Genomic DNA, 27,033 nt, shown 5'->3' with positions numbered 1-27,033 from the left:
TTGTGACTCTGATGATTAACACAACCTCTTGCCTGTATTGGAAGTATATTGTGCATGCTGAGTTTGGATTATTGAACATGAATCAATCCTGGTATACTTCATATGTGGTTTTTTCTTCTCCCAATACTTTGGGTAAATATACTGGAGTTAGCAATGGATGCTCTTTGTGGCATCTGAATTCGTTATCTGAGTTGAGGGATCCTTTCCTGTTACTGTGTTCTTTGACAATAGGGTTGTAATTTGAGCTGATGAACAACTTTTTCAGTTACAGCTTGTGAAGAACATGGAGATGTATCTTTATTTCTAGCATCTAAATTGGTTGATTAGATGTCCTTTCTTTTTAGCATCTGAATCCACGGAGGAGCTCTTTCCTGTAAGGCATTTCCCTGTCTCTATTATGTGATGTAGTTTGTTCACCAAGGAACCTCTAACAAAGAGTAGGTTTGACATAATCCCCCTTCAAGGAATTTAATCTCATTGGACACTTAGTATTGGGATTTTATTTTATTGCCATGTTATTGATGTTTATGGAATGCTAAATTCTGGTTTCATCTGAGACATCTTTGGTAATATGCTGCCTGCCTCTGGAGGATGTCCGATTTGATTTATGACCTACCGGGTGCTAGTCCAGTAATTAATTTCTACTATGCATGTTATTGAGGTAAAATTTTCCTTAGATTGTCAACCCTTGTTTCTTTGAGTCTCATGATTAATTTGCCACTTACAATGTCTGGAGACAATTCATATACAGAGTAACCAACTACTGGGTGTTTAATAGTTACTGATGATTAATGTGTCTTCTTGCCTGTACTTTGTCTGAAGCTTGTTATTGGGAACACGTATGTGCCTTTTTGCTCAATACTTGTGGTAGATATGCTGCTGGCAACTGATTTCTTTCTTTCCAACCATTTGAGTATTCTTAATTGATCTGTGAGATTTGTCATTGCACTTGGGTAAAATACGCAGGATTTAGCAGTGGATATTCTTTCTGGCATCTGAATTGAGTACTCTGTGCCATTTGAGTTGATGGGGGAACCTTTTCTTTACTGCTGACAATGGATTGTAGTGTGTACTGATTAAGTTCTTTACTTAGGAGTGGTTTTTTGTACAGCATGTTGGCACTTCTGTGGATTTTTTTCACTTGTTCTCTGCCCTCCTATTTGAAGACTGGTTTCTAGAGAAAAATTTCGCCTTTGTGAAGACTGCCTTCCCTGATAATTTGAAGTACGAAGATAGCTTTAGTTAATTGATGATTGCCTATCAACAAGCTTTAAGTTGTTTATGATTTCTCCTTGTGAAGATGCTCGTAAAGAGAACTTGAAAAATTTCATTGATTTTTGAAAGAAACATCAAAGATATAGACCCTTTCATGTCTACTAGAAGGGGTTGTTCTTACCCCATCCTACCTGGACTGCTTTTAGAGGATGATTTCTCTTTTGTGAAGGATTCTTTTGCTTATCTTCGAAGTTCAAATATAGCGCAACTTTATTGACATCTCCTTGTTAAGATGTTTTTTCTAGTGTTTTAGAAAAATTCATTGATTTGGGGTAATGCACCCAAGTAGTTAAATCTTCCTTACTGGGTAATATGTCTAGTCACTTCCATGGGGTCATTGAATATTCATTTTGGGTGGTTCATGAAAGAGCCATGTGATGCTTGCTAGTTTTGTTCACAACTCTGCTTCTGGTGCTAAGCTGCTCTTTTAAGCTTTTGTAGTTTTTCTCACATGATGAAATAAATTGTATATATTTTTGCTCCTCAGTTCTCACCATTTTGTTTGATATTTATATGGGAATCAGAAAGCATTTCTGAACTTTTTATTAGTAATATGTTTTTCATGCTTAGTCTTGCACTCTGTTACTCTTTTGTTGGTTCATAATTTGAGTTATCTTGCAGACTTGTAAGTGAATATTTGTCTGAATTTCACGTTTAGTAATAGTGGAAGATCTTTTTGTTTTAGTGTTAAATGACATGTCACACACATAGGTTGCTTTTATTACAGTTTATTTGAGTGCTTTGGTTGTTGATTGTGGTCCTTTCGGATAAATAAATATTTTCTCATTTGAAATCTGGATTTAGAGGCGACTCCATAGTTCACTAAAAATGTTTTTTTTACTCTTTAAATTTTATTCAGTCTCAGTTATTTTATTATTAATATTAATACTTTCACTTTTTATTTTCAATTTTTATAGCGTCTTTATGTTTATCCATACCTGATTTTGATCACTTTTTAGAAGCAAATATTCGAAAAGTATTTTACTGTTACATTTCAAAAGAAAAAAAGAAAAAATTGAAGCAAGCTTTTAAACAATATCAATTTATTATAAGTAAAGAAGAAAAAGTCCCTCAGGTTTTTTTTTTCAACTGTTAAATGTTTTTACGGTCTGTAAATTTTAATTCATGAATGTTGAATTTGGTAAGGTTTACATTACTTTATGTTAGTACTATTTTGTATAAGCTGGAGATGCATGCTAATTGGTTCTGTTGTTTTTAGTGTTAATTTGGTTTTGCTTTTTAACTCCGCCTGTGAAAGCAGTCGGTCCCAAGCCCGGATAAAGGAGGAGGGGAAAGCTAGGCGGCATTTAATTTAAGTTTTTAAATTCTTATTGTTAGATCATACAATTGAATAAAAATTATTTCTTTTTCTCGCTTGTAAAATATTGTTAACGTTAACAAATGCTCTGTTGTGGAATATTATGAGCATACTATTGCAGACATTTTTACCATCTTATTACAGGCTAAATAATTAATCTTTATTACTAAAATTTAACAAGAGTTAATAATATTTGTCTTTAATTAGGATGAACTTTGTATTAATTGTATCAAAGTGCTTGTTTGTTTGTTCCTTCCTTTTTTGTGTTGTATTAGTTGTTTTCACGCGCATTACACGATTGAGATAATGCTCAATATTTATTTTTAAATAAGTATATCAAGGCAAGATTATATTGGAGTTTATGCATTGATAATTAAATGTTGAATTTGCCTATTAAAATAGACAATTTTAAGTTTACAAATGCAAGATAATATAGTTAACATTGATTATAATTGTTAATAATATAATTGTATGGGTATGGTTGAAATTAAATATGAGATATGAGAGAGCAAATAAAGATTAGGGCATAAGATATTAAGTACATATTAATATAATTTTAGGAGATTCTGGTAGAAGGCTGAGTTTGAGGGGTGCCAGCAATCTGCATATTACAACGGCAATTTGTTTATACAAATAATATTATAGAAACATGATAGGAGATGTATAGCCACTCATGGTAGAATGGAGTTTCTTGACCCGCTGGTTTTTTTTTTTTTTTTTTTTAATATATATACAATGAGTTTGTATATATTTAATTTGTTGGAATTAAGTCTAGAGATCAAAATAATAATAATAATTGAAAAATAATAAGATATGAAGAATAATCGTTATTGTAGTTGTATTATCTTCTTGCGTCATAAAAATTAGGAGAATGTTATGACTTACAACTATGGAACCCTGTTATGACTTACAACTATGGAACCCTTTTATGTTTAAGGTTCAACTTTGGCCATTAGGCCGAGGGTTAGTAGGCCGAATCGTTATAATGTGCAACTTGTACACCATGTATGGTGCACATGGTTGCGAACGACGCTGTTTGACTTTGGTGGAGTAACGGTGCCGTTTAACTCCACCAATCAGTTTTTTTTTTTTTTTTTTAAACTCCATCAATATGAATATACAGTTCATTCATTTTGAATACGCACTACCAGTAACCGGTGTGGATATATAGTTCAGTAATTTTAGATATATAGTTCAATAATTCTGAATATATAATTCACTAATTTTGGATATATAGTTCATTAATTATGGATTTGTAGTTCATTAATTCTGGATGTGGATATATAGTTCATTAATTCTGGATATATAGTTCATTACGTATAGATATATAGTTCACTAATTCTAGATATATAGTTCATTAACTATGGATATGTAGTTTTTTTTTTTGAAATTATGGATATGTAGTTCATTAATTCTGGATGTGGATATATAGTTCACTAATTTTGGATATATAGTTTACTAATTCTGGATATATAATTCATTAAGTATGGATATATATTTTATTAATTCTGGATATATAGTACACTAATTCTGAGTTTATAGTTCATTAATTCTGAATATATAATTTATTCATTTTGAATACACAGACGCAGCGAATTGCCATAAGCCAACACAGAGTACTAGTAACCGGCGTGTATATATAGTTCACTAATTCTGGATATATAGTTCATTAATTCTGGTTATATAGTTCAAATTATGCATAGCATAACGCCGTTAATGACAATCGACAATGATTTTTTTTTTTAAAGTCGGTCAGCGTCATTTTTAATAAAAAAGACGCTGTTTTGCAATCATGTGCACCATGCATGGTGCACACGGTTGCACGACATTATTTGCGTAATAGGCCTATCTCACTATCTGTGCATCATAACCTTAACAATATTTATAATAAAAACTTTTCAAAAACTCCTAAAATGATGTGTTGTTTTTTAACGGAAAAAATAATATTTAATGAGAAAGTTAACGTATATTTGAATACTACTGACACTATTACATTGTAGTATATATTCTCAACCTATTGAAGCACAAAGAGTTAACACTGCCTCCACTAAGACTCGATCTCATGACCTCCCATATGAGAGAGTCACTATGATCTGAGAACAATCTGCTTGGCAAATCTTTATACTTTTCTTGAACTTATTTTTAAACATTAGTCCTTAACAATAATTTATTAGTACTATAGTGTTTTTTTTTTCTTTCGTACTTTTTGAGTTTTTATGTTGTATTTTTATAATTTCTTGTTAAGTTTACCTTTTCTTTTTTCAATATACCATCACTATGTAAAATTCAAGCACATACATATATGTGAATATGTAAATTTTTAGATAATTTAACTTAATAATAATTTAGAAAAAGATATCTTCAAAAAAAAATAATTTAGAAAAAAGATCAAATAAGATTCAAACACTTGAAAAGTTTTATATAGACTTTTTTTTTGAAAAATCAATCTGTCGATTTTATTAATTGATGAAAGCTATAATAGCGTCAGGAGGGATAGAATCCCAATACATAGAATGTTCCTGAGTAAAAGCTAACGAAGCTAAAGTATGAGCATGTAAATTAATCTGTCTAGGCACATAGCTTAACAAAATAAAATTAAATAAAGACATCATTGTCTTGCACTGGTCAATTATCAACCCAGCATACGAGTGAATGGGTGTAATTTGGTCATGTATGGTGGATCGCAGAACCATATAATCCGTGAGCAGATTGGCCGAATTAATACTCCTTTCAACTAACCAGGATAGTGCCTCTTTAAAAGCCATAGCCTCCGCCATGAGTGGTGAAAAACAAACGGGTGATCTGCTATTCTTAGCTGCCACAAACGAGCCACCGGGCTTTAATAACACAATTCCATACGTAGCCTCCTCGGTTTCCTGCCGATACCTCGCATCTATATAGCATCGCATGTGATTGTTGGACAACACTGGTTCGGAATGTGGCTGTACATCTTCTCGCGTGAAACGGCCGTGTACCGCACCAGAGGCTTTCAGCAATGTTGCCGCCCCCTTCACAACAGCCTGCGGCCGTGACATGGCCCCTTCCCACACGGCTGCATTGCGGCTTCTCCAAATATTGTATAGAACTCCCACCAAAAGCTGTGTTTGTTCCTCGGTTAGAATCGTCATAGCCCCAGTTAACCATGCTGCAAACGAATCTGTATTAATATTCGTGATAGGTAATTGTGTTATATTCCAAACTAATGCAGAATATTCACAATAAACTAATGCATGCAACACATCTTCATTATTAAATCTGCACATAGGACATGTCGGGTCAATCTCCACCCTCTTATTAATTAGATTCGTGGTAGTGGGTAAAATATCACATACTGCTCTCCATAAAAAAGTCTTCCATTTTGGTGGTACTTTCAATTTCCACATCTTAACCCATTTATCAAAATCACCTGGGTTATTCTCATAATCACCAACAATACGCCTGTAAGCATTCTTTACTGAATAAATTCCTTTTGGGTCACCTATCCAGTACCATGAGTCATCATAATCAGGGCTAACAGGAATCATAACTATTCTGCTCACATCCTCAGGGATAAATAAATCAGATAAAATATGTGGATCCCATGTTTGTGTTTGTGGGTCAATCAAACCTGCTACTCGTGTCTCTCTTAACTCCTTAGGCATAATTGTTTGTACAAAGGGACTTGGATTATCCTGTAGCCATGGGTGTCCCCAAATAAGAGTTGTCTCACCATTTCCAATCCTGCGTCTTATTCTAGCTACCACTATTGGATGTGCTGCCATTATACTTCTCCAACAAAAACTTGGGCAATTACCAATAGTAGTATCAACAAAACTAGAAGTGGGGTAATACCTGACTTTATATATTCTTGGCACCAGAGACTCTGGGTTTGTCAAAAAACGCCATGCCTGCTTGCCCAGCATAGCTAGATTAAAAGCCCTCAATTCCTTGAAACCCAAACCACCAAACTTCTTGGGGATACATAACTTATCCCATGCCTTCCAGTGAATCCCCTTATCTCTGCCACTTCCCCACCAGTATCTATTCTGGCTCTCTCAATGGATTGACAAACTGTTTCAGGCAACAAAAAAACACTCATTGAAAAAGTTGGCATAGATTGAGCCACACTTTTCAATAAAACTTCCTTACCAGCCTGAGATAATAACTTTGTGCTTCACGATCCAATCCTCTGCCTGATCTTTTCCTCCACATAGGAAAAAACTGCTCTTTTATTTCTGCCCACAAACGATGGGAGGCCCAGATATTTCCCAAAATTACTTGCCTGCACTACCGCAAGACAGTCTGCCACCTGCGTTCTGACCATGTGGTGGGTATTTCGGCTAAAACATATATTTGACTTGTTATAATTCACCACCTGTCCAGATAGTTTCTCATACCTCATCAAACATTCTTTAATCACCGTAGCCTCATGAATATTCGCTTTAAAGAAAAGCAGGCTGTCATCTGCAAATAATAAATGAGACACCGGGGGAGCACCCCTGGACACTCTACATCCATGTATAGATCCTGCCATCTGTTCCTTCTGCAACAACATCGAAAGTGCCTCAGCACAGATAATGAATAAATAAGAAGAAAGAGGATCTCCCTGTCTGAGTCCACGAGTCGGTTTGACCCGTCCCCCACCTCCCCATTCACCATTACAGTATAGCTCACTGTTGTCACACACAACATTATTAGATTAACCCATTTATCACTAAAACCCAGCACTGTCAACATTTTTTCCAGAAAACCCCATTCCATTCTATTGTATGCTTTTGACATGTCCAACTTCAGTGCACTCCAGCCTACTACACCACACTGCTTCCTGTTCAAGTAGTGACCCACCTCAGCTGCCACTAAGATATTATCTGTAATTAACCTGTCAGGCATAAATGCACTTTGGGATTCGGAGATGATATCTCCCATCAAAACTTTCATTCTGTTTGCCAACATCTTTGACATTATCCTATATATGACATTACTTAACGCAATCGGTCTCAATTCTGCAACTGTCTCTGGGACCTCTTTTTTAGGAATCAATACTATGTTAGTATCGTTCAGACCTTCTGGAAACACCCCAGAGTTCAAAGCATGCAATACAAAATCAGACACATCATCCCCCACAATAGACCAAAAGTGTTAATAGAAACCCGGATTCATTCCATCCGGGCCTGGTGCTTTATCCGGGAACATAGAAAAGAGTGCGGTTTTTACCTCTTCTTTCGAAAAGGGCTGATTCAACATCTCATTATTCTCATTCGACACACGGGGGGCAAAATCATTAAAGAGGGGATCATCACAGCTCAAATTATTAGAAGCAAATATGTTCTTAAAATAATCCAGAATCACCGAATGCATATCTGTATCCTCCACCCAATCCCCCCCCCCCCCCCCCTCATTCCTAGTATTAGCAATAAAATTCTTCTTTCTACGGGCAGAAGCATACCTGTGATAGAACTTGGTGTTAGCATCTGCACCCCGGAGCCAGTGTTATTTTGCACGCTGTCTCCAAAATACATCCTCCTGGGCCTCCAATTGTTTTAACTGATTCTCATTCTGTTGGAATTCGGCCAATGCGACCGGATCCGTTATATCACAGAACCCCTCTTGCTGCCTCCGCAATTGCCCTATTCGGTGACCAAATTTATGGAAATGGTCCCCCCCATCTCATCAACTTCATACCACAAAAGTGCTGACAGTGCAACAAGCCCTCTGGCCTCCCCTCCTGCCAGGCTGTCTCCACCACCTCCTTGCACCCCTCATCCAATAAACATGCATTTACAAATCTAAACCTCCTCGGTCCTCTTACTCTACGTATACTGAGAGCATTTATATTGAGAAACAGAGCCGAGTGATCTGATTCTCTAGTCTGCATATTCTCCACTCATGCATTCTCATTCATACCACCCCACTCCTCCGTAATAAGCACTTTATCAAGCCTCTCCGTAAGTGTTTTATATAGACTTAAACACTTTAAAATGTGTAATTGAGTCCTAATCTTACTTATCAATTGTTGACAATGACATGAACCGGGCATTCTTGACAAAAATTGGATGGCGCATAATCAAGGATAAAGGATCTATTTGGGAAAAGGTGCTGACGGATAAATATATGCATGGGAAAGCCCATATTCATGAGATTAATTGGCGCAAAGTTGGATCAAATCTATGGAAAGGAGTTTGTGAAGCTAAAGGAATTCTACTGCATGGAAGTGCCCGCAAGACGTGGAAGCCTTGTCTATGTGGACAGTGAAGATGAAAACGAAGGAGACCAAAATAACGACATCTATTGGAGCTTGGAGAGTAATGGCATATTACTCAGTCTCCTGTGTATAAAACAATATGCACTGCTGAGTTGGATATAGCCAATGATAAATGGGAGGATGTTTGGAAGCTTAAAGTTCCAAACATAATCGCCATGTTCATTTGGACTCTCAAACACAAGAAAATTATGACAAACTTGGAGAGAAACAAACGAGGCTTCACCTTGGATCCACGATGCCCGAGCTGCAACTTCCAGAGAGAGGACGCGGACCACTGCGTACGTTATTTCAAGGAGGCTGCGGATATTTGGGAAGTATTATTACCCCATGGGGCCAAGTATGAATTTTTTTTCAAAAAATTTTGATAGTTGGCTAATGAGTAATGTGGCAGGTAAAGTAAATGGAACAAAAGTGGAGAGCTGGGGAGAAACCTTTGCGTACACAGTATGGTGGATCTGGAGATGGCGCTGCAACAAAGTGTTTGGCAAGGAATCATGGGATTGGAAAATGAAGGTCAAGTGGATCCCAGACAACATAGAGAAGCAAAAAGTGGCTTTTGCCAAGAAGAAAGCTCTAGGCGAAAAGTGCAGAATCAAGAGGCAATGCGGGAATAAACATGATGAAAGACATACCCTCCACACGGATGCTGCATTCAATGTGAGCAATGAGCTGATTGGATGCGGAGGAGTGCTAAGGAAGGCAAATGGAGATTGGCAGAGAAGATTCAGTAGCTCAACAAGAACAACCCACGCAATGGAAGGAGAATTGAGAGCGATTCTACTGGGGATGGAGTGGACATGGCTGAACGGGATAAGAAAACTAAGGATTTTACATGATTCAACAATGGCCATCTCCTGCAAGGCCCTTGTGCGAGTTTAGTAAAAGAATGCAAAGCCTGGCTTCAAAAGGAATGTGAAATCACATGTGAGTACACCCCTCGCGGGGAGAACTGTGTCGCGGATAAGCTTGCACAGGAAGCTGTCAAAAATCGATGCGAATGGATGGATTTCTTCAAGCCTCCGGAGAACATCTTAGACTGCCTAGAGATGGATAGAGCATATACGTTGTTTAACAAACAATAATTTGTTCATTGGGTATCCCCTCTCTCTCACCCAAAAAAAATTGTTGACGATGACAACATTTTCCATGTAAACTTTTATTCAAATATGATCAATTTAATTTTTTTTTATAAATTGTTTAAAAAAGAATATATATATATGTGTGTGTGTGTGTGTGTGTGTGTGTGTGTGTGTGTGTGTGTGTGTGTGTGTTGTGTGTGTGTGTGTGTGTGTGTGTGTGTGTGTGTGGGGATTGTACTGTAAGTGCAAATATAATTTAATATACCTCTTTGGAGTAGCATTGATCTATATACTCATCATGTTCAACTGTGTCAAGTATAGCACACAGTGCATGGAGAGTTGGAGACTAGGGATGTTAATTAAATCCCAAGATTTGTACGAACAATTCCTAGCTTGTAATTTTACTATAAATTGTTATATACCCCTCTTTATCTCATAAATATTGTCTCTATTGAAATCTACGCTCTATCGAGTTCTCTCATTATTAGTTTCATTCAACTTCTTCATAATGAAAATCAAGTAGTTTATGCACCATTTTGCAACATTTCTCACTTCATTACAACATTCTTCATCATAACAACTCTTATATCTTCAAGCATTGGAATCAGTCAAGTGCGGAGTTCGACTCATATATGTAATAATTTGGGTGCACAATATTCTAAAAGAGATTGGTGTATAGGTCAAGTTACCTATTAAGTTGTGGTGTAACAATTGTGCTGCTATACATATTACGAACAATCTAGTTTTCCACGAAGGGACGAAACATATTAAAGTTGATTGTCATTTCTACAATTTTTACAATTATAATAAGAGCCAATAATGTTAGGCCCTTAACTGGAACAAAAAAATGTTGGTCCTATTATTTCTTAAAATGAATGGTTCATATTATTTTGATTTTAGTATTTTTTTAAAATAATTTTCCTTATTTACCCTCTATTATATTATTTTATTCCCTTAAATAACCTAAATTCCGTTACTATAAACTTTAGTAACGGAATATTCCGTTAACTATTTATTATTTTTAACTTACTCATTAATTTATATAAGAAAGGTTTTATGTTCGAACCTCATTCCAATTAGAGTTGGCATAATTGTTAAACATATACTATGAATATTTTAAAATGTATTGAAAAAATATATATATAATATAAAATTTAACATAAACTTTGGTCAAATAATTAGTCCGACTAAATACATAACATTCAAAGTTAAGCATTAAAGATAAATCAAGAACTTTAAAAATCATTTGATTTTATGCATTTAAAAAAAAAAAAAACAAATTTAGGTTAAGTTTTTTTTTTTTTTTTTTTTTTTTTTTTTTTTTTTTTTTTTTTTTTTCGTTTAATTAATCTTCTTTCGATTATTTAGATCAGAACAAAATTTAATATTTCAATTATACTTTTGCATTATTGGTATGATTTAGGTCGTTATGGTATTAATATTTTTTGTATGTATTTTATAATAGCACAATTGTACATTACTTTACAAATATTGTACTATTATTTTTTTTTTTATCGAACAAAATTGTTCTTACATCAATGTCAAACATGCTCGACCTAACTACAAAGTTGTTGATCATAAATACAATTACACCTGTAATCTAAAATGGTAAGACCATTTTCCAAAGAATTGACAATGTTACATCCCATTGGCTCTAATTGAACAAGTTTACACATCAGAATTTTATCAATGCATGAAAACTTTTAAGGAAATTTGTAAATAATTTTTACTATATCATTATAACAATATCTATTGTAACTATATATTTTGAATTATTTATTATCATCCTCTATTTACACGAATTGTAACAATTGTCATTGACAAACTCTTAAAACAAATTGTCTCAACAACGAATGTAAATTAAAAAAAAAAATCAATGATTTCATTATTGTTGATGAAAAGTATGTACGCCACTTTATTACTCTTATTAAATTAAATAAATTAGTAGGTACAACAAAAAATAATGCATATGCATTTAATTAATTTAGAATTAGATGTCTATAATGCCTTTATTTTAAAAAGGGGAAAATTGTAATTTATGCCCCTTCATAATATACCAATTATCAATGTCACCCCTGAATTATTAATGGTGTAAATGTTGTCCATCAATTTTTAAAACGGTACATATATTGCCCCTCTCGTACCATACGGTAGGGGCAATATATGTACCATTTTGAAAAATGAGGTGCAACATTTACATTACGGGAGGACATTATATGTACCGTTTTGAAAATTGAGGGTCAACATTTACATCACAAATAATTTGATAATTGACATATTATGGAGGGGCATAAATTCAAATTTTCCCTTTTAAAAAATTATTCATTATAAAAAATTTAAAAACAAATCTAATTTCATTAGTTATATTATCTTTATTGTCTCCGTACAATTCAAAGATTCATTACCTTCAAATTTATTAATTTATTATATTCACTACATTGTCCATTGTTTCTTTTTACATTATCTTGTAATTAAATATCAAAGTTATAATATAAAATATGTTATATATATTTATTTACCAAGTATTTTATACAAATATAATAAATATTAATATTTTGTTCAATACTTTCACATGATAACTTACGACACACATCTCACATGCATGAAACATGTAGGGGAAAAACTACCATTACCAATCCTACACCATAATCTCATTGCATGATGAATCCATCTATGCTACCACCAGTAACCCAATTGCACATGACACACTACCAATAAAAAAAAAAAAGGCGGGGGGGGGGGGGGGGGGGGACATGTACTGAAAATGAAGACAATGAAAATGCTACCCAAAAGAGAATTGAGAAGAATTAGAGAAATTTAAATCGAAAGTAGTATTTATTTAGACTATCGTTTTTAGACTAAGTATTTAGACTAACGTTATTACAAAGTTGCAAATATTTATTTTAGTGACAATATAATCAATCTCTCATATATTATATTGCATTTATATACTTTAAATTACCAATTTAAATTAACAAATTCAATATTTATTCACCTATGTATGAACATTTCCGATATAATATTGCATTGATATACTTTGAAATACTTATTTAAAAATAATCATTGGGCATTATTCCATTCGCGCAAAGCACGTAAAAGAACTAGTCATTTTATACGAGAAAAAAATGCAACAAGAACTGATATCTGTTGTGCACGTTCACAATTGTGATCAAGGCAATTTTTATCGTGGACCTTGGATCAAAACGATGTCATTTGATGTTTAAGCTTTTAACAGATCAGACTCCGTAACTTTTCGTTTCTCATGTTTTAACACAAATTTTAATTTATTTTAGGTACAGAGTCCTTACGCTTAATGAACAGAATTGCATAACATGATGTACATAAACGCATAACACGAGATATATACACATGTTTTTTATTTTACTTATTCTCAAATCCGATTTATGTAAATAATTTATGTCATATAGGCACATAATTTCATAATACAAGACATAAATTTGTAAAATAAGACACACAATATGTTTTGTGTTATACAACTACTAATCAATTTCAGGTACAAAATCCTTACGCTTAATGTACAGAAATGCATAACACGAGATACATACACATGTTTTCTATTTTACTACGACATACATACACATGTTTTCTAATTTACGTATTCTCATATTTGATTTGTGTAAATAATTTATATCCTATAGGCACATAATTTCATAATACAAGACATAAATTCGTAAAATAAGACACACAATATGTTTTGTGTTATACTACTACTAATCAATTTCAGGTACAGAATCCTTACGCTTAATGTACAGAATTGCATAACATAATGTACAAAAACATATAACATGAGACACATATACATGTTTTACAAAAAAAAAAAAAAAAAAAAAAAACTTTTGTAACGCGAACTTAACGATAAACGATCGTCGTTTAAAATTAATGTTCAAAACGACGTCGTATAGGACTAGGGTCCACAGTATAACGATTGGGTGATCAACTAGTTGACATATTCACAAAAGGGTTGAGCAGGCCAGGTGTTGGACTTCATATGCTCCCATTTGAGGGGAGTGTTAGAGAAAATAAGTGTTGGTTGAGAGAGTTACTCTCAACTCCTATGTTTGAATATTTAAATCTTTGTGGTTGTGGTCTACACTCGGCTTGTATAAGTAGCTAATAGTCCTTGTACATTTATCACAAGATATACAAACATATACATGGTTATGAATCAGAGTTCACAATCTAACCTTAAAAATGATTATTTTTATAGTTGAAGATTAAATATTACAATAAGAAAAATGATGATTTTAGTCTGTTAGTTGTACCTAAATTCTAGACTAATTAGTTCAAGAATTATTACTCTATACAAATGTTTTCATGTAATTATGTTGAAAGTGACGGTTTCAATCAATTATTTATAGATTTTGTTAATGTTAACAATTTATTTTGAATTTTGTAATTGATCATTTTACAAATTTTCCCAAATTACTTAGCTTCTTTGAGTCTTAATATATACAATAAGAGTTGAGTAGGATTGGGATAAGGGTTTCAGGAAGGTGATCGTCCAGAGCGACTCTAAAAAAGTTATCAATTGGATCAATGGGGGGTGTATTCAATCATGACTTTCATAGAGTTTTAAAGACTTTTATGAACTTTAAAAGTTTGTAGGTATTCAATTCAAACTTTTAGAGAGTCTTTAAAAGTCAGGCGGTATTCAATCAAGATTTTTAAAGAGTCTTTAAAAGTCGTGTGGTATTCAATTAAGACTTTTAAAGAGTCTTTAAAAGTCATGTTGTATTCAAAAAGTTATGAACTTTTGTAGACTTTTTAATTTTAAGACTTTTGTAGACTCTTCCTTCTAAAATATAAATAGTTGAAATCCAACCATCAACCCCAAGATTTCAAATTTTCTTTCTAACAACTTTGAATGTTTTCTTTCTCTATTTAAACTCTATTTTTTCTCCCTATTTAAACTGTATAAACCTATCTAAATACAATAAAATTATTTTTTCTTCATTATCCTTCCTCATACCTAAACTCTAATAATTTTTCTCTCTCTCCTAAACTTTAGAATCTTAATCTAAAAATTCGAAATAATATTATTTTTACTTCATTATTGCTTGTTTATATTGGTTTTTATTTTTTTTTTCTATGAATTTTTTATCCCTAACTTTCTCTAATTCTTCCTAAATACATGAACAAAGCAAATTCTTTCATCGTCAAATTTTAGTATATGTTTCATAATATTCATATAAATACTTATATATTTTGATTTTTTAATTATTTTTATGTTTATATTCGTAATAAACAATAGGTTACTCCGTATAACGAATTACTATTCACAACAACAATTTGGAGTTACAAACAGTAGCACCTTGTTGTTGTTTACAGTCTCAAATTGCTATTGCAAATAATAGTTCTTTGCGTGATGCCTAGCAATATATCAAGGATAATTTTATATATATTATTAATATTAGATTTTTATTTTTTTATTTTATGCAACTTGTAATTATATTTTTAAATATTTTATTTGATCAAGTCTTTTATTATAAATTTTATTTTTCAATATTGTTATGAATTTCTAATGAAATAGTTTTTTTTTTTTTTTTTTTTTTTGTTGATGTTTATTAATAATATATAAGTAATTAGCATATAAGTCTCAGCATACTATGGATAAAAACAATAATGTTGAGAATGTTGATGTGGGTGAAGAACAATATAATAAGAAGAATTTTATGATATATTATAAATGTTTTGTAAGAAAATTATAAATTTTAAGAATCAAAATCATTGAAAGTTTGTAAAGATGTATCCAATTTAGAATTTCAATGACTTTTGTAGACTTTTTAAAATAAAAAGTTGATAAAAGTCTATGAATGTTTTTTTATATAGACTTTTATAGAGTCTTATAAAGTTTTAAAAAGTTTTGAACGACTCTATGAAAGTCAATCAAAGTTTATTAAAATCTATCATTTTAAAAGTCCTTAAAACTCTACAAAAGTCATGATTGAATACACCCCCTTAAGTCTAAAGATCAGAATAACAATAATAATTGAGAGATAATAAGATATGAAGAATAACCGGTGTGTATATATAGTTCACTAATTCTGAATATATAGTTCATTAATTATGGATATATAGTTTATTAATTCTAATTATATAGTTCAAATTATGCACAGCATAACGCCGTTAACGGCAATCGACAATGAATTTTTTTATTTTTTTTAAAAGTTGGTCAGCGCCATTTTTAACCAAAACGACGTCGTTTTGTAACCGTGTGCATCATGCATGGTGCACACGGTTCCACGACATAATTTGCGTAGTAGGCCTATCTGTGCACAATAACCTTAACTAACGATATTTATAATAAAAAACTTTTCAAAAATTCCTAAAATGATGTGTTGTTTTTTAACAAAAAAGATAATATTTAACGGGAAACTTAATGGATAATCATATAATTAAGGATATATTTGGAAATCTAAAAAAAAAATTAAAATCTAAACAATTCATTTGATGGACATTATTTCTATCCATTATAGGCCTAACTTTCTTTTGCTCTTATTAGTATATAGTAGATAGTGTAACGTTTATCCGTTACTATTATTATAACATTAGGATAAGTTATGATAATATTCAGTATTTGATATGTGGTGCAACACTAATGACCTAATAACTAGACTACCATTATGATTAGGAGTCTGGTTAGGGTTTAGGAGACCTAAAGACAATCAACCACAATGATGGCCAGTGGTTATATAAGGTCACTAGTCCTCTCACTGCTCACATTACATACTTCATACACCATCTAAAGAGAGCTGAGTAAAGTGAGAGACAAAATACTCGTTATCTCTGCAGCAGTCCGGATCGCTCAACCGTATCAAGAACTATGGCTGGAGGTTAGTCGATCCTATTATCACATATTATAATGATGCATGTGATATTTTAGTCTAACAGTTGGTATCAGTCGCCATAATAATCTCTGCCTAGTTTTTTTTTTTAATTGCATATATATTATATTTGAATATGTTGTATACATTGTATAATTGAGATACATATTTAAATATTTGTATGCAATTGTATGTCTGGGCTGCTGGAAATTAAGTTTTTTTTCCGCATTAAGCAACAAAACAAAACAAAAAAAATCAATTGGACTTAATTTAGTTTATCCCCTGCTGCTACGTCAATTTCTTTGAATTCCGTTTGCCATTTTTTTGAACATGTTGGAGCTTTTGTTGATGGAAGACAACGATCATTAATCAACAAACAAAAAAAAACAATTTTTTTTTGATCGGCGTTGTCCTCCTTCATCATCATCAACAATGAGTTTCCGGTGACGGCGCGGATCAACGGCAACGAAGGTACGACCTTCAGAGACGTCGTGTTCTGTATATCGTCGCTGGACGGGTTTTCGTTGCGGCAGTAGGAAGGATCGCGTGCGGTGGCTGGTTCGCGCTGTGGTGGGCGGACGGCGGCGGACGTCGGTGTTGCGTGGAGGCTAGGTGGCGGCTGCGGCGCTGGGTTTCCCGGCGACAAGGCTGCTGTTTGCTTTCCCTTTGGTGACGCCGGCGACCTTTTGGTTGCTGTTTGTCCTCAATGGCGTCGCAGGTCTCCATCGCTGCACTATTCCTGTTCGCTGGTGCTGGGCAGTTTTAACGAAGAAGATGATGAATGATGGATTAAGTCATTGGGCCGGGTTTGGCCCAATTGGGCCAGACTTGGCTCATATAATTTTTTTTTTTTTAATCTGGGCCTGTTTTGATTTTGGGTTAAACCTGAATTGATATTTGGACTACATCAATTCTTTCAGTTTAACATCTTCATCATATTTGGACTTCTTCTAATTAAATTATCCAATTGAATTTCTTTTTATTAAGTCTATTATTAAATTATTATTCAACGTTGAATAATTATTCAGTTTTAATTTTTCAGTTGAATTTTAATTTAATAATGTTTTTTAGTTGAAATTGTATTAAGTGTTACAATTTAATTTTGGAGTATTTTGTGAGTAATATGCATAATTTGAACATGCTATTTATCTCTTTATTGCAATAATTATTTGACTGTTATAATTATGCCTGTAGAAAAGCATGTTCATTAAGAAACATTTAGAGCCTTTTAGGTCTGAATTATATGCTTTGCATGATTTAGTGCCTTTAAGTGGATTAGTGCCTTTCAGGTTAGATTATGCATATTATTACTCACTCTTCAGTTATTACTCCATTCGTGCTCTTATAAAGTTCCTAAAGCACATAAAGTACATAAACAATTCGTAGTTTACCCTATTCAAAGCCTTATCCATAGGTGAAACTACTCTTTAGATCTCTCAAACGATTTTACTTCAAAAATGAGAACACATGAATTAGGGAAGTTTCTTGGGGAGGAATACTAGTTCTATGGCCCTAGCTTAAAAGCCTTGTTGCTACTAGTCCCCTTGCGACACTACTCTGTCTAAGGAGTTGGTTTTTAACCGAGCTTTGTCTCGACCAACTTTCTTGGGAGTATACCTAAGGATTGTCTATCATATTTTGGTTTAATCTGTTTGTTTATTAGGTTTTCTTGCTAATGTGATTATGTTCTTTGGTTAATTAAAGAGTAGCCACAGCATCTTTAATTTTCCCAAAATTACATATTAAGTTTTACTCATATAAAGTTAAAGGCAAGAATATTGTAGTTAACTCTGTGTGATATGGCAAAATTTAGCCCACAGGCAATTTTGTTATATTTGTAAGGTTAATTAGGATGAAATACCATACTATGATCATAATTTGCCCACAGGGATTATGTGGGCATATAGTTTTGGTAGTTTTGTCATTAAGGGTGGAAAAAAACCTCAAATCGCGCCCATTCCGTTTCAACCATTCGGTTTTGGTAAATTCACTATGCATAAAAATTTAGCCCACAGGCAATTTTTATGGCATCCGAATTTATCTTTCGCATAATTTTACATTGGTAATATTATGTACTTCAGTATCTCTCTCTAATTTTTTGTGCCTCGAAAAAAATCTAACCAAGCATTAATTATTATTCTTTACAGCAACTCATCCTGTCACCCAAACACAAATTTATGTTCCAATCCTTAATGAAGATAATCACAAGGAGTGGAAAGATGTTATTCTCCTGCAATTAAGATTATTAGAGTTGGATTACGCTGTTCTCAATGAGGAACCCCCTGAGGTTACTGAAGAAAGCACTGGCGAGGCTAAGCAGCTTCGCGCACGATGGGAGAAATCCAATCGATTATGTGTGGTCTTCATTAAGTCACGAATTTCCAGAAAAATTCGTTTTTGCTTTGAGGACATTAGGAAAGCTAAGCCCTTGCTCAAAGCTATCGATGATAACTTCATTGTATCAAAGAAAGTTTTGGCAATGACTCTAATCATGAAGTTGAGAAATTTGCGTCTTTCCACTGTCAAGGGAACGCGTGAACACATTATACAACTCAGGGATATTGCGGCTCAATTAAAGGAGCTGGAAATCATTGTACCAGATGATTATTTGGTGTTTTTTGCACTTGATACCCTTCCTCAGGAGTACAATCCTTTTAAGATTTCCTACATCACACATAAAGTGGACTGGTCTATCAATGAGTTGATAACCATGTGTGCAATGGAGGAACAAAGGCTTGTGGTTAAGCTTGGGTATGTTCCATCTTCTTTTATTTGTTTCAAATCTAATATGTCAGAAGTTAATACTAATTCTGGGTGGGTTGACTCTGGTTCAACAATCCACATTGCAAACTCTTTGCAGGATTTGATAAAATTGAGACAGCCAACGGGAACTGAGTGTAGCATCTTCTCTGGAAACAAGATTGCGTCACCAGTCGAAGCTGTCGGAGTTTGCAATTTAGTTTTGGACAATGGTTTTGTAATGACGTTAGAAAAGACATTTTATGTTCCTAGTTTTTCTAGGAACTTAGTTTCAGTATGTAGACTTGTACCCTTCGGATATTCTTTTGAATTTAATACCAATAATATCAAGTTATTTCATTATTTTACTTGTGTTAGTACTGGTACATTGTCTAATGGTATTTTTCGTCTTAAATTAAAGAATGATTCAGTTTACAATTCTTTACATGTTCAAAACGGCACCAAACGGTGCAGTATTAACGACAATTCCTCAATGTTGTGGCATCGGAGATTAGGTCATATCTCCCTTGAGCATATTAAAAGGTTGGTAAAGGATGGAGTACTTTCTACTCTAGACTATACTGACTTTGAGACTTGCATTGACTGCATTAAGGGTAAGCTGACAAACAAGTCAAAGAAAGGTGCCAATAGAAGTACAACGTTGTTGGAAATTATTCATACTGACATATGTTGTCCTGATATGACAATACCTGGTCAGAAATATTTCGTCACCTTTATTGATGACTTCTCAAGATTTTCCTATGTGTATTTACTTCATCATAAACATGAAGCATTGTATGCCTTTAAATCATTTAAAGCTGAAGTTGAAAACCAATGTAACAGGAAAATACACATAGTTAGGTCTGATAGGGGTGGTGAATACTATGGTAGATATACTGAGAATGGACAAGCACCTGGTCCCTTTGCTAAGTTTCTTCAAGAGCATGGGATTGTTGCCCAATACACCATGCTTGGTTCTCTGGACCAAAATGGTGTAGCTGAAAGAAGAAACCGGACCCTTCTGGATATGGTGCGGAGTATGCTTAGCAACTCTAAGCTTCCGAAGTCGTTGTGGGATGAAGCACTTAAGACAGCAACGTATATATTAAACCGTGTTCCAACCAAGGCTGTCCATAAGACACCGTTTGAGTTATTCAAAAGTTGGAAACCGAGTTTGCAACATATGCGTGTTTGGGGATGTCCGTCTGAGGTGAGGATATATAACCTACACGAGAAGAAACTTGATCCAAGGAAGATTAGTGCTTTCTTTATTGGATATGCACAATCTTCAAAGGGTTATAGATTCTATTGTCCATCTCATACTACTAGGATAGTGGAATCAAGGAATGCTAAATTTCTTGAAGATGACTTGATTAGTGGGAGTGATCGGTTTAAGGACTTAGTTCCTTCCTTCGATCATATTGACTCTCAACCTTCTACGTCATCTGGTGGGGTTGTACTTATCCGCAGTGCTCCTTTAGTTCTGCCTGCAGATATACCACCTACCATTGAGATTCCACAAACTGTTGAGGATCAGCCTTTGGAAGAACCAGTTCAGGACTTACAGCAACCGCCTGAACTAGATTTTGAACCAATGGTTGAACCAACTCAGGATATACAGCAAGATTCTGAGCCGATGCAAACTGAACCAATTCAAGAACTGCTACCAGTTCCTGAAGAGGTGGTTGCCCCGCAGCCTGTACAAGGCGATGAGGGTCCAACTTTAAGACGGTTTACTCGGATAAGGCGATTAGCAGTTCCTAGTTATTATGTTTCGTATCTACAAGAATCTGACATAGGGGCTGAAAATGATCCTGAAACATTCTCTCAAGCCACAAATTGTGCATAGTCTGCCTTATGGTTGGAAGTCATGAAAGATGAAATGAATTCCATGAAGGACAATGGAGTTTGGGATCTTGTTGAGTTGCCTAATGGGGCCAAGGCCGTTGGTTGTAAATGGGTCTTTAAGGCTAAAAGAAACTCATTAGGCAACATTAAGAGATACAAGGCCCGGCTTGTTGCCAAGGGATTTACTCAAAAAGAAGGAATCGATTACAAGGAGACATTTTCTCCTGTACCAAAGAAAGATTCACTTCAGATCATTCTGGCATTAGTTGCACATTTTAATCTTGAGCTGCAACAAATGGATGTGAAAACCGCTTTCCTAAATGGTGATCTAGAAGAGGAGGTTTATATGAAACAACCTGAAGGTTTCTCTTCTAGGGGTGGTGAGCATTTAGTATGTAAGCTTAAGAAATCCATATACGGTTTAAAACAAGCCTTCCGTCAATGGTATATCAAATTCGATGGGGTAATTTCTTCATTTGGTTTTGTTGAAAATCCCTCAGATAACTGTATATACCAGAAGGTGAGTGGGAGTAAAATTTGCTTCCTTGTTTTATATGTGGATGACATCTTACTTGCCGCCAATGATAAGAGGATGCTTCGTGATGTGAAACAATTTCTTTATAAGAACTTTGATATGAAGGATATGGGTGATGCCTCTTATGTTATTGGCATTAAAATTCAGAGACATAGGTCCCGGGGTATACTGGGTGTATCTCAAGAAACCTATATAAACAAAGTTTTAGAGAGATTTCATATGCGAAATTGTTCACCAAACGCTGCTCCCATATCTAAGGGGGATAAATTAAGTTTGGACCAATGTCCGGAAAATGACTTGGAGAAAGAATCCATGGAGAACATCCCTTGTTGGATGTCTTGGATATATTCGAGTCTGTACAAGGCCGGACATTGCTTTTGCGGTTGGAATGCTTGGGCGTTACCAACACAATTTGGGGTTAGACTATTGGAGAGCTGTAAAGAGGGTTCTAAGGTATCTAAGATGAACCAAAGGTTACAAGCTTGGGTTTAGGCAGACAGACAATTTAGATGTTGTCGGTTATTCAGACGCGGACTTTGCTGGCTGTGTTGATTCTCGAAATCAACTTCAGGGTGCGTCTTTATTATGGCCAGTGGGGCTATCTCATGGAGAAGTGTTAAACAGTCCTTAATAGCTACTTCTACCATGGAAGCCGAGTTCGTTTCCAGTTTCGAGGCTACTTCACTGGGTGTTTGGCTAAAGAATTTTATCTCTGGGCTTAGAATTATGGATTCTATATCTAAGCCATTGAAAGTCTACTGTGACAACTCATCTACAGTCTTCCTAGCTAAGACCACAAAAGTGGGAGTCGAATTAAGCACATCGACATCAAGTTCTTAGCAATTAGGGAGCGTGTCAAAAATAAAGTTGTATTCTTTGAACACATTCATACTGAGTTGGTGTTAGCAGATCCCTTGACTAAATGCATGCCTTCAGTTAAATTCAAGGATCTGATTCAGAAAATGAGACTTTCAACCACTTTTGTGATTTGTATATACATTCAGTTTCAATAAAATTCTTTGGCATTCAGACATTTTCTCAATTAAGTGTGTACACCTTCATTTGCTTCATATTGATGAGAAAATGTACTTCAGGGACTTGGAATAAATATAGGGTTTATTTCGTTGGGTTTTGTTTCCTAATTAAGTGCTCAATGACAGTTTGCATTTGATCATAATGGATACTAGTCGTGCTAATGAGAACATATCATTATGGTTGGTGTTTTTCTGTTATTGAGTGGTAGTGCTTGCACCAAGTGGGAGAATGTAACGTTTATCCGTTACTATTATTATAACATTAGGATAAGTTATGATAATATTCAGTATTTGATATGTGGTGCAACACTAATGACCTAATAACTAGACTACCATTACGATTAGGAGTCTGGTTAGGGTTTAGGAGACCTAAAGACAATCAACCACAATGATGGCCAGTGGTTATATAAGGTCACTAGTCCTCTCACTGCTCACATTACATACCTCATACACCATCTAGAGAGAGCTGAGTAAAGTGAGAGACAAAATACTCGTTATCTCTGCAGCAGTCCGGATCGCTCAACCGTATCAAGAACTATGGCTGGAGGTTAGTCGATCCTATTATCACATATTATAATGATGCATGTGATATTTTTGTCTAACAGATAGTAGATATTCACACTTTTTAAATCTTTATACTTTTTTTTTTTTGAATACTACTGACTCTATTACATTGTAGTATCTATTCATCTATACTTTCTCAACCTGTTGAAGCACAAAGAGTCAACACTGCCTCCACTGAGACTCGATCTTATGACCTTCCATATGAGAGAGTCACTACATATCATCTGAGCACAATTTTCTTGGCAAATCTTTATACTTTTCTTTAACTTATTTTTAAACATGAGTCCTTAACAATAATTTATTAGTACTGTAGTGTTATTTTTTCTTTCGTACTTTTTGAGTTTTCATGTATTTTTATAATTTTTTTTATTAACTTTACTTTTTCTTTTTTCAATTATACCATCACTATGTAAAATTCAAGCACATACATATATGTGAATATGTAGTTTTTAAATAATTTAACTTAATAATAATTTAGAAAAAGATATCTTAAAAAAAATAATTTAGAAAAGGCAGAAGTGTCGCAAATTATGCCGTGGAAACGTGTTCACCATGCTTGGTGAACACGCTTCCAAACGACGTCGTTTTTTAGGCGTCACTTTAAAAAAAAATCATTGTTCTATTAACGGCATTAGTATCGATTTTGAAGGTAGTTTCGTTTTTGGCAGTTTAACAATCCTTTGATTCGATCTGATATTCACAATTCTCTCCTATTCGCGATTGATTGAGTTGAACTCGTAGATGGAGGAGACAACGGTTCGCGGAGAAGATTCAATTGTTGATTTGATTTCTGCGATTCCAGGTTCGTTCGATTTTCTGCGTTTGATTTCGTTGGATTTATGAGATTTTAGCATGTTGAAGATTTAGTTTGTTTTTATTGGTGTTTGTTCAGTATCTATGCAGTTTGAATGTTCGTAATGTCGCAATTGTTATTAGTATTATGTTTCTGTTATGAATTTTACAATATGAGATTATGTATTTTCTGTTACGCAATTATGAATTTTGATACTCTGTTCATGCATGTGGTATGAATGTTCATAATCTAATAGTCCTATGTTCATAACATATTAACTGGTATGTTACTCTGTTTGTATATATTAAGTGAATGAAGATTTTGTTGGTGATTCACTAAGCACTGATCATGTAGATGTAAACATTGACATTGGTGGCTCGTCTTCAAGTCCAGGTTCTTTTCTTAGCTTTTTAACGTGAATGTGGTTTCTGGTAGTTGTAAGTACTGATTCATGGTGATTATATGCAATTTGAATGTCAGTAATGTTGCGATTGGTATTAATACTATGTTTCTGTTATGAATTTACAGTTTTGAGGTTATGACTTTTCTGTTATGTAATTATGAATTTTCTATATGAGATTATGAATTATGTGTAACTATATATTCTTCTTATGTAGAGCATGACTGGATTTATTCGGCATTCCCCATCCCCCCTCTACTTAAATAAGGAATATATTTCCATCAAACTTATTTCTGTTATGATATTATTCACTATCTACGCAGCTTTGAATGTCAATAATGTCACAACTGTTATTGATACTCTGTTTCTCTTATGAACTTTCTGATATGAAATTATGAATTTTCTCATATGAGATTATGAATTTTCTATTGTAGCATATTATATTCATTATAGTTGAACTGCACATTCATAATTTAGTAGTTGGTATAGGTGTGGTTATATTTTTTTTTGCAATTGCAGTTGATGAAGACTTGGTTGGTGTTGTAGTAAGTAATAGTGATGAAGCTTTTGAGTTATATAATGGATATGCATACAGAGTTGCTTTTAGTGTGAGGAAAGGTCAACAACGTTATAAGGCATCTACTAAGTCAATTCAGATGAAGAGGTTCTTCTTTGCTAAGGCTGGGTATAAGGAGAAACCAAATAGTGGTGTCAAGCTTTATTCAAAAATTGATATAAGGACTGGTTGTGGTGCACTTGTTCAGTTTGACGTGGGGGGCGATGGGATGTGGACAGTTACAAAACATGTGAAAGAGCACAATCATGAGTTATGTTCATTTGGCAAGAGTCATCTGCTCCGTTCACATAGAAGAGTGGGAAATAATCATCTTGAATATTTAAAAGATATGAAGAATAGTGGTGTTGCATTGGCGGATGGTATGAGGTTTTTGAAACATCAGTCAAGGGGTTCTCCATTGGTTGGCTTTACCAATCGCGATGCTTACAATTCGATGGCTTCTGAGAGTTTGAAGTGTTTGGATGAGACTGATTCCAATTCTTTGATTGAAATATTTAGGAGGAGGCAATCTAATTATGCTGATTTCTTTTTTGATTTTGGAGTAGATTTGGATGGAAGATTGTGTAGTTTTTTTTTTAGGGATGGTCAAATGAGACGGGATTATGAGTTGTTTGGTGATTTGTTAGTGCACGATACAACATATCGCACTAACAAATATGATATGATTTGTGGTCCTTTTGTAGGGATGAACCATCATTGCATGAATGTAATGTTTGGATGTGGGTTTTTGATGAATGAGAGGATAGAATCATTTGCGTGGTTGTTTAGAGCGTTTTAAGATCCATGGATGGTAAGTGTCCACAAACTATCATGACGGATCAATGTTCAGCTATAGCTGCTGGCATTTCTATGGTGTTTCCTACATCACGCCACCGTCTTTGCATATGGCATATGGTGAGAATTCGAAGAAGCATATCAAGGCATTAAGGAATCATAAGGATTTTCTGGATATGTTCAATTGTGTGTTGAAATACACCGATACTGAAGCTGAGTTTGAAGTTTATTGGACAAGGTATGTTATTATTTACTTTGTTCATTGGGTACAATATCATATTTTGGTATTTTTAGTCATTTATACTGTGTATTCAACAGGGGATAAGAATTATGAATTTACAGTTATACAATTCTGAATTTTCTGTTATGTCATTATGTATTTTCTGTTATATGATTATGAACTTTCTAGTATGAGATTATGAATTTTCATAATAAGCTTAGTAAACATGTGTTGTAACTTTTCAGGATGGTGACAGAATATAAGTGTCATAAGAATACCTGGCTAGAGAAGCTTTATGATTGTAGGGAGAATTGGTGTCCAGCATTTAACAAGGATTATTTTTCCGGGGGCATTTTATCTTCTCAAAGGAGTGAAACTACAAATCATTCAATTTCTAAGAGGTTGTCTAAGACTGCTGGTTTATGTGATTTTTATTCATCCTTTGTGAGTGTTATTTCTGAATGGAGAAGTAAGGAAAATGGTGAAGATTTCCGGTGTTCTCAAGGATTACCTGCCATGATGATGGATCATGTGAAACTTCTTTCACATGCTAGAGAGGTATATACGATTGAGATATTTTTTTGTTCGAGGAACAATTTATGAAAGGTAGCTCTTATTATCAAGAAATGGTTTTGAATGATGGATGTAAGTGCAAGTATCATGTGTGGCGACCAGACATAGACATTATAAGGCATGCATGAAGTAATTTTTAAGCCAATCAATTTGGATATATGTTGTAATTGCAAGCTGTTTTCAGAATTGGGAATACTTTGCTACCATTGCTTACGTAT

The 27,033-nt window shown here is 34.1% G+C and overlaps 2 long non-coding RNA genes across 2 annotated transcripts in view; both read right to left on the bottom strand.

Moving 5' to 3' along the window:
• Window positions 1–27,033, bottom strand: part of LOC109154482 — a 68,714-nt gene that overhangs the window by 3,512 nt on the left and 38,169 nt on the right. The window lies entirely within an intron of this gene.
• Window positions 718–1,780, bottom strand: LOC109154481. The gene is made up of 2 exons (XR_002049714.1): window positions 838–1,780; window positions 718–805 (listed from the first exon to the last, which is right to left on the bottom strand). It is a non-coding gene; the product is annotated as an uncharacterized LOC109154481 (long non-coding RNA).

This window comes from Ipomoea nil, unplaced genomic scaffold, assembly GCF_001879475.1.
Source record: "Ipomoea nil cultivar Tokyo-kokei standard unplaced genomic scaffold, Asagao_1.1 scaffold2647, whole genome shotgun sequence".
Taxonomy (NCBI): Eukaryota; Viridiplantae; Streptophyta; class Magnoliopsida; order Solanales; family Convolvulaceae; genus Ipomoea; species Ipomoea nil.
This window is presented reverse-complemented; position numbering and strand designations above follow the sequence as displayed.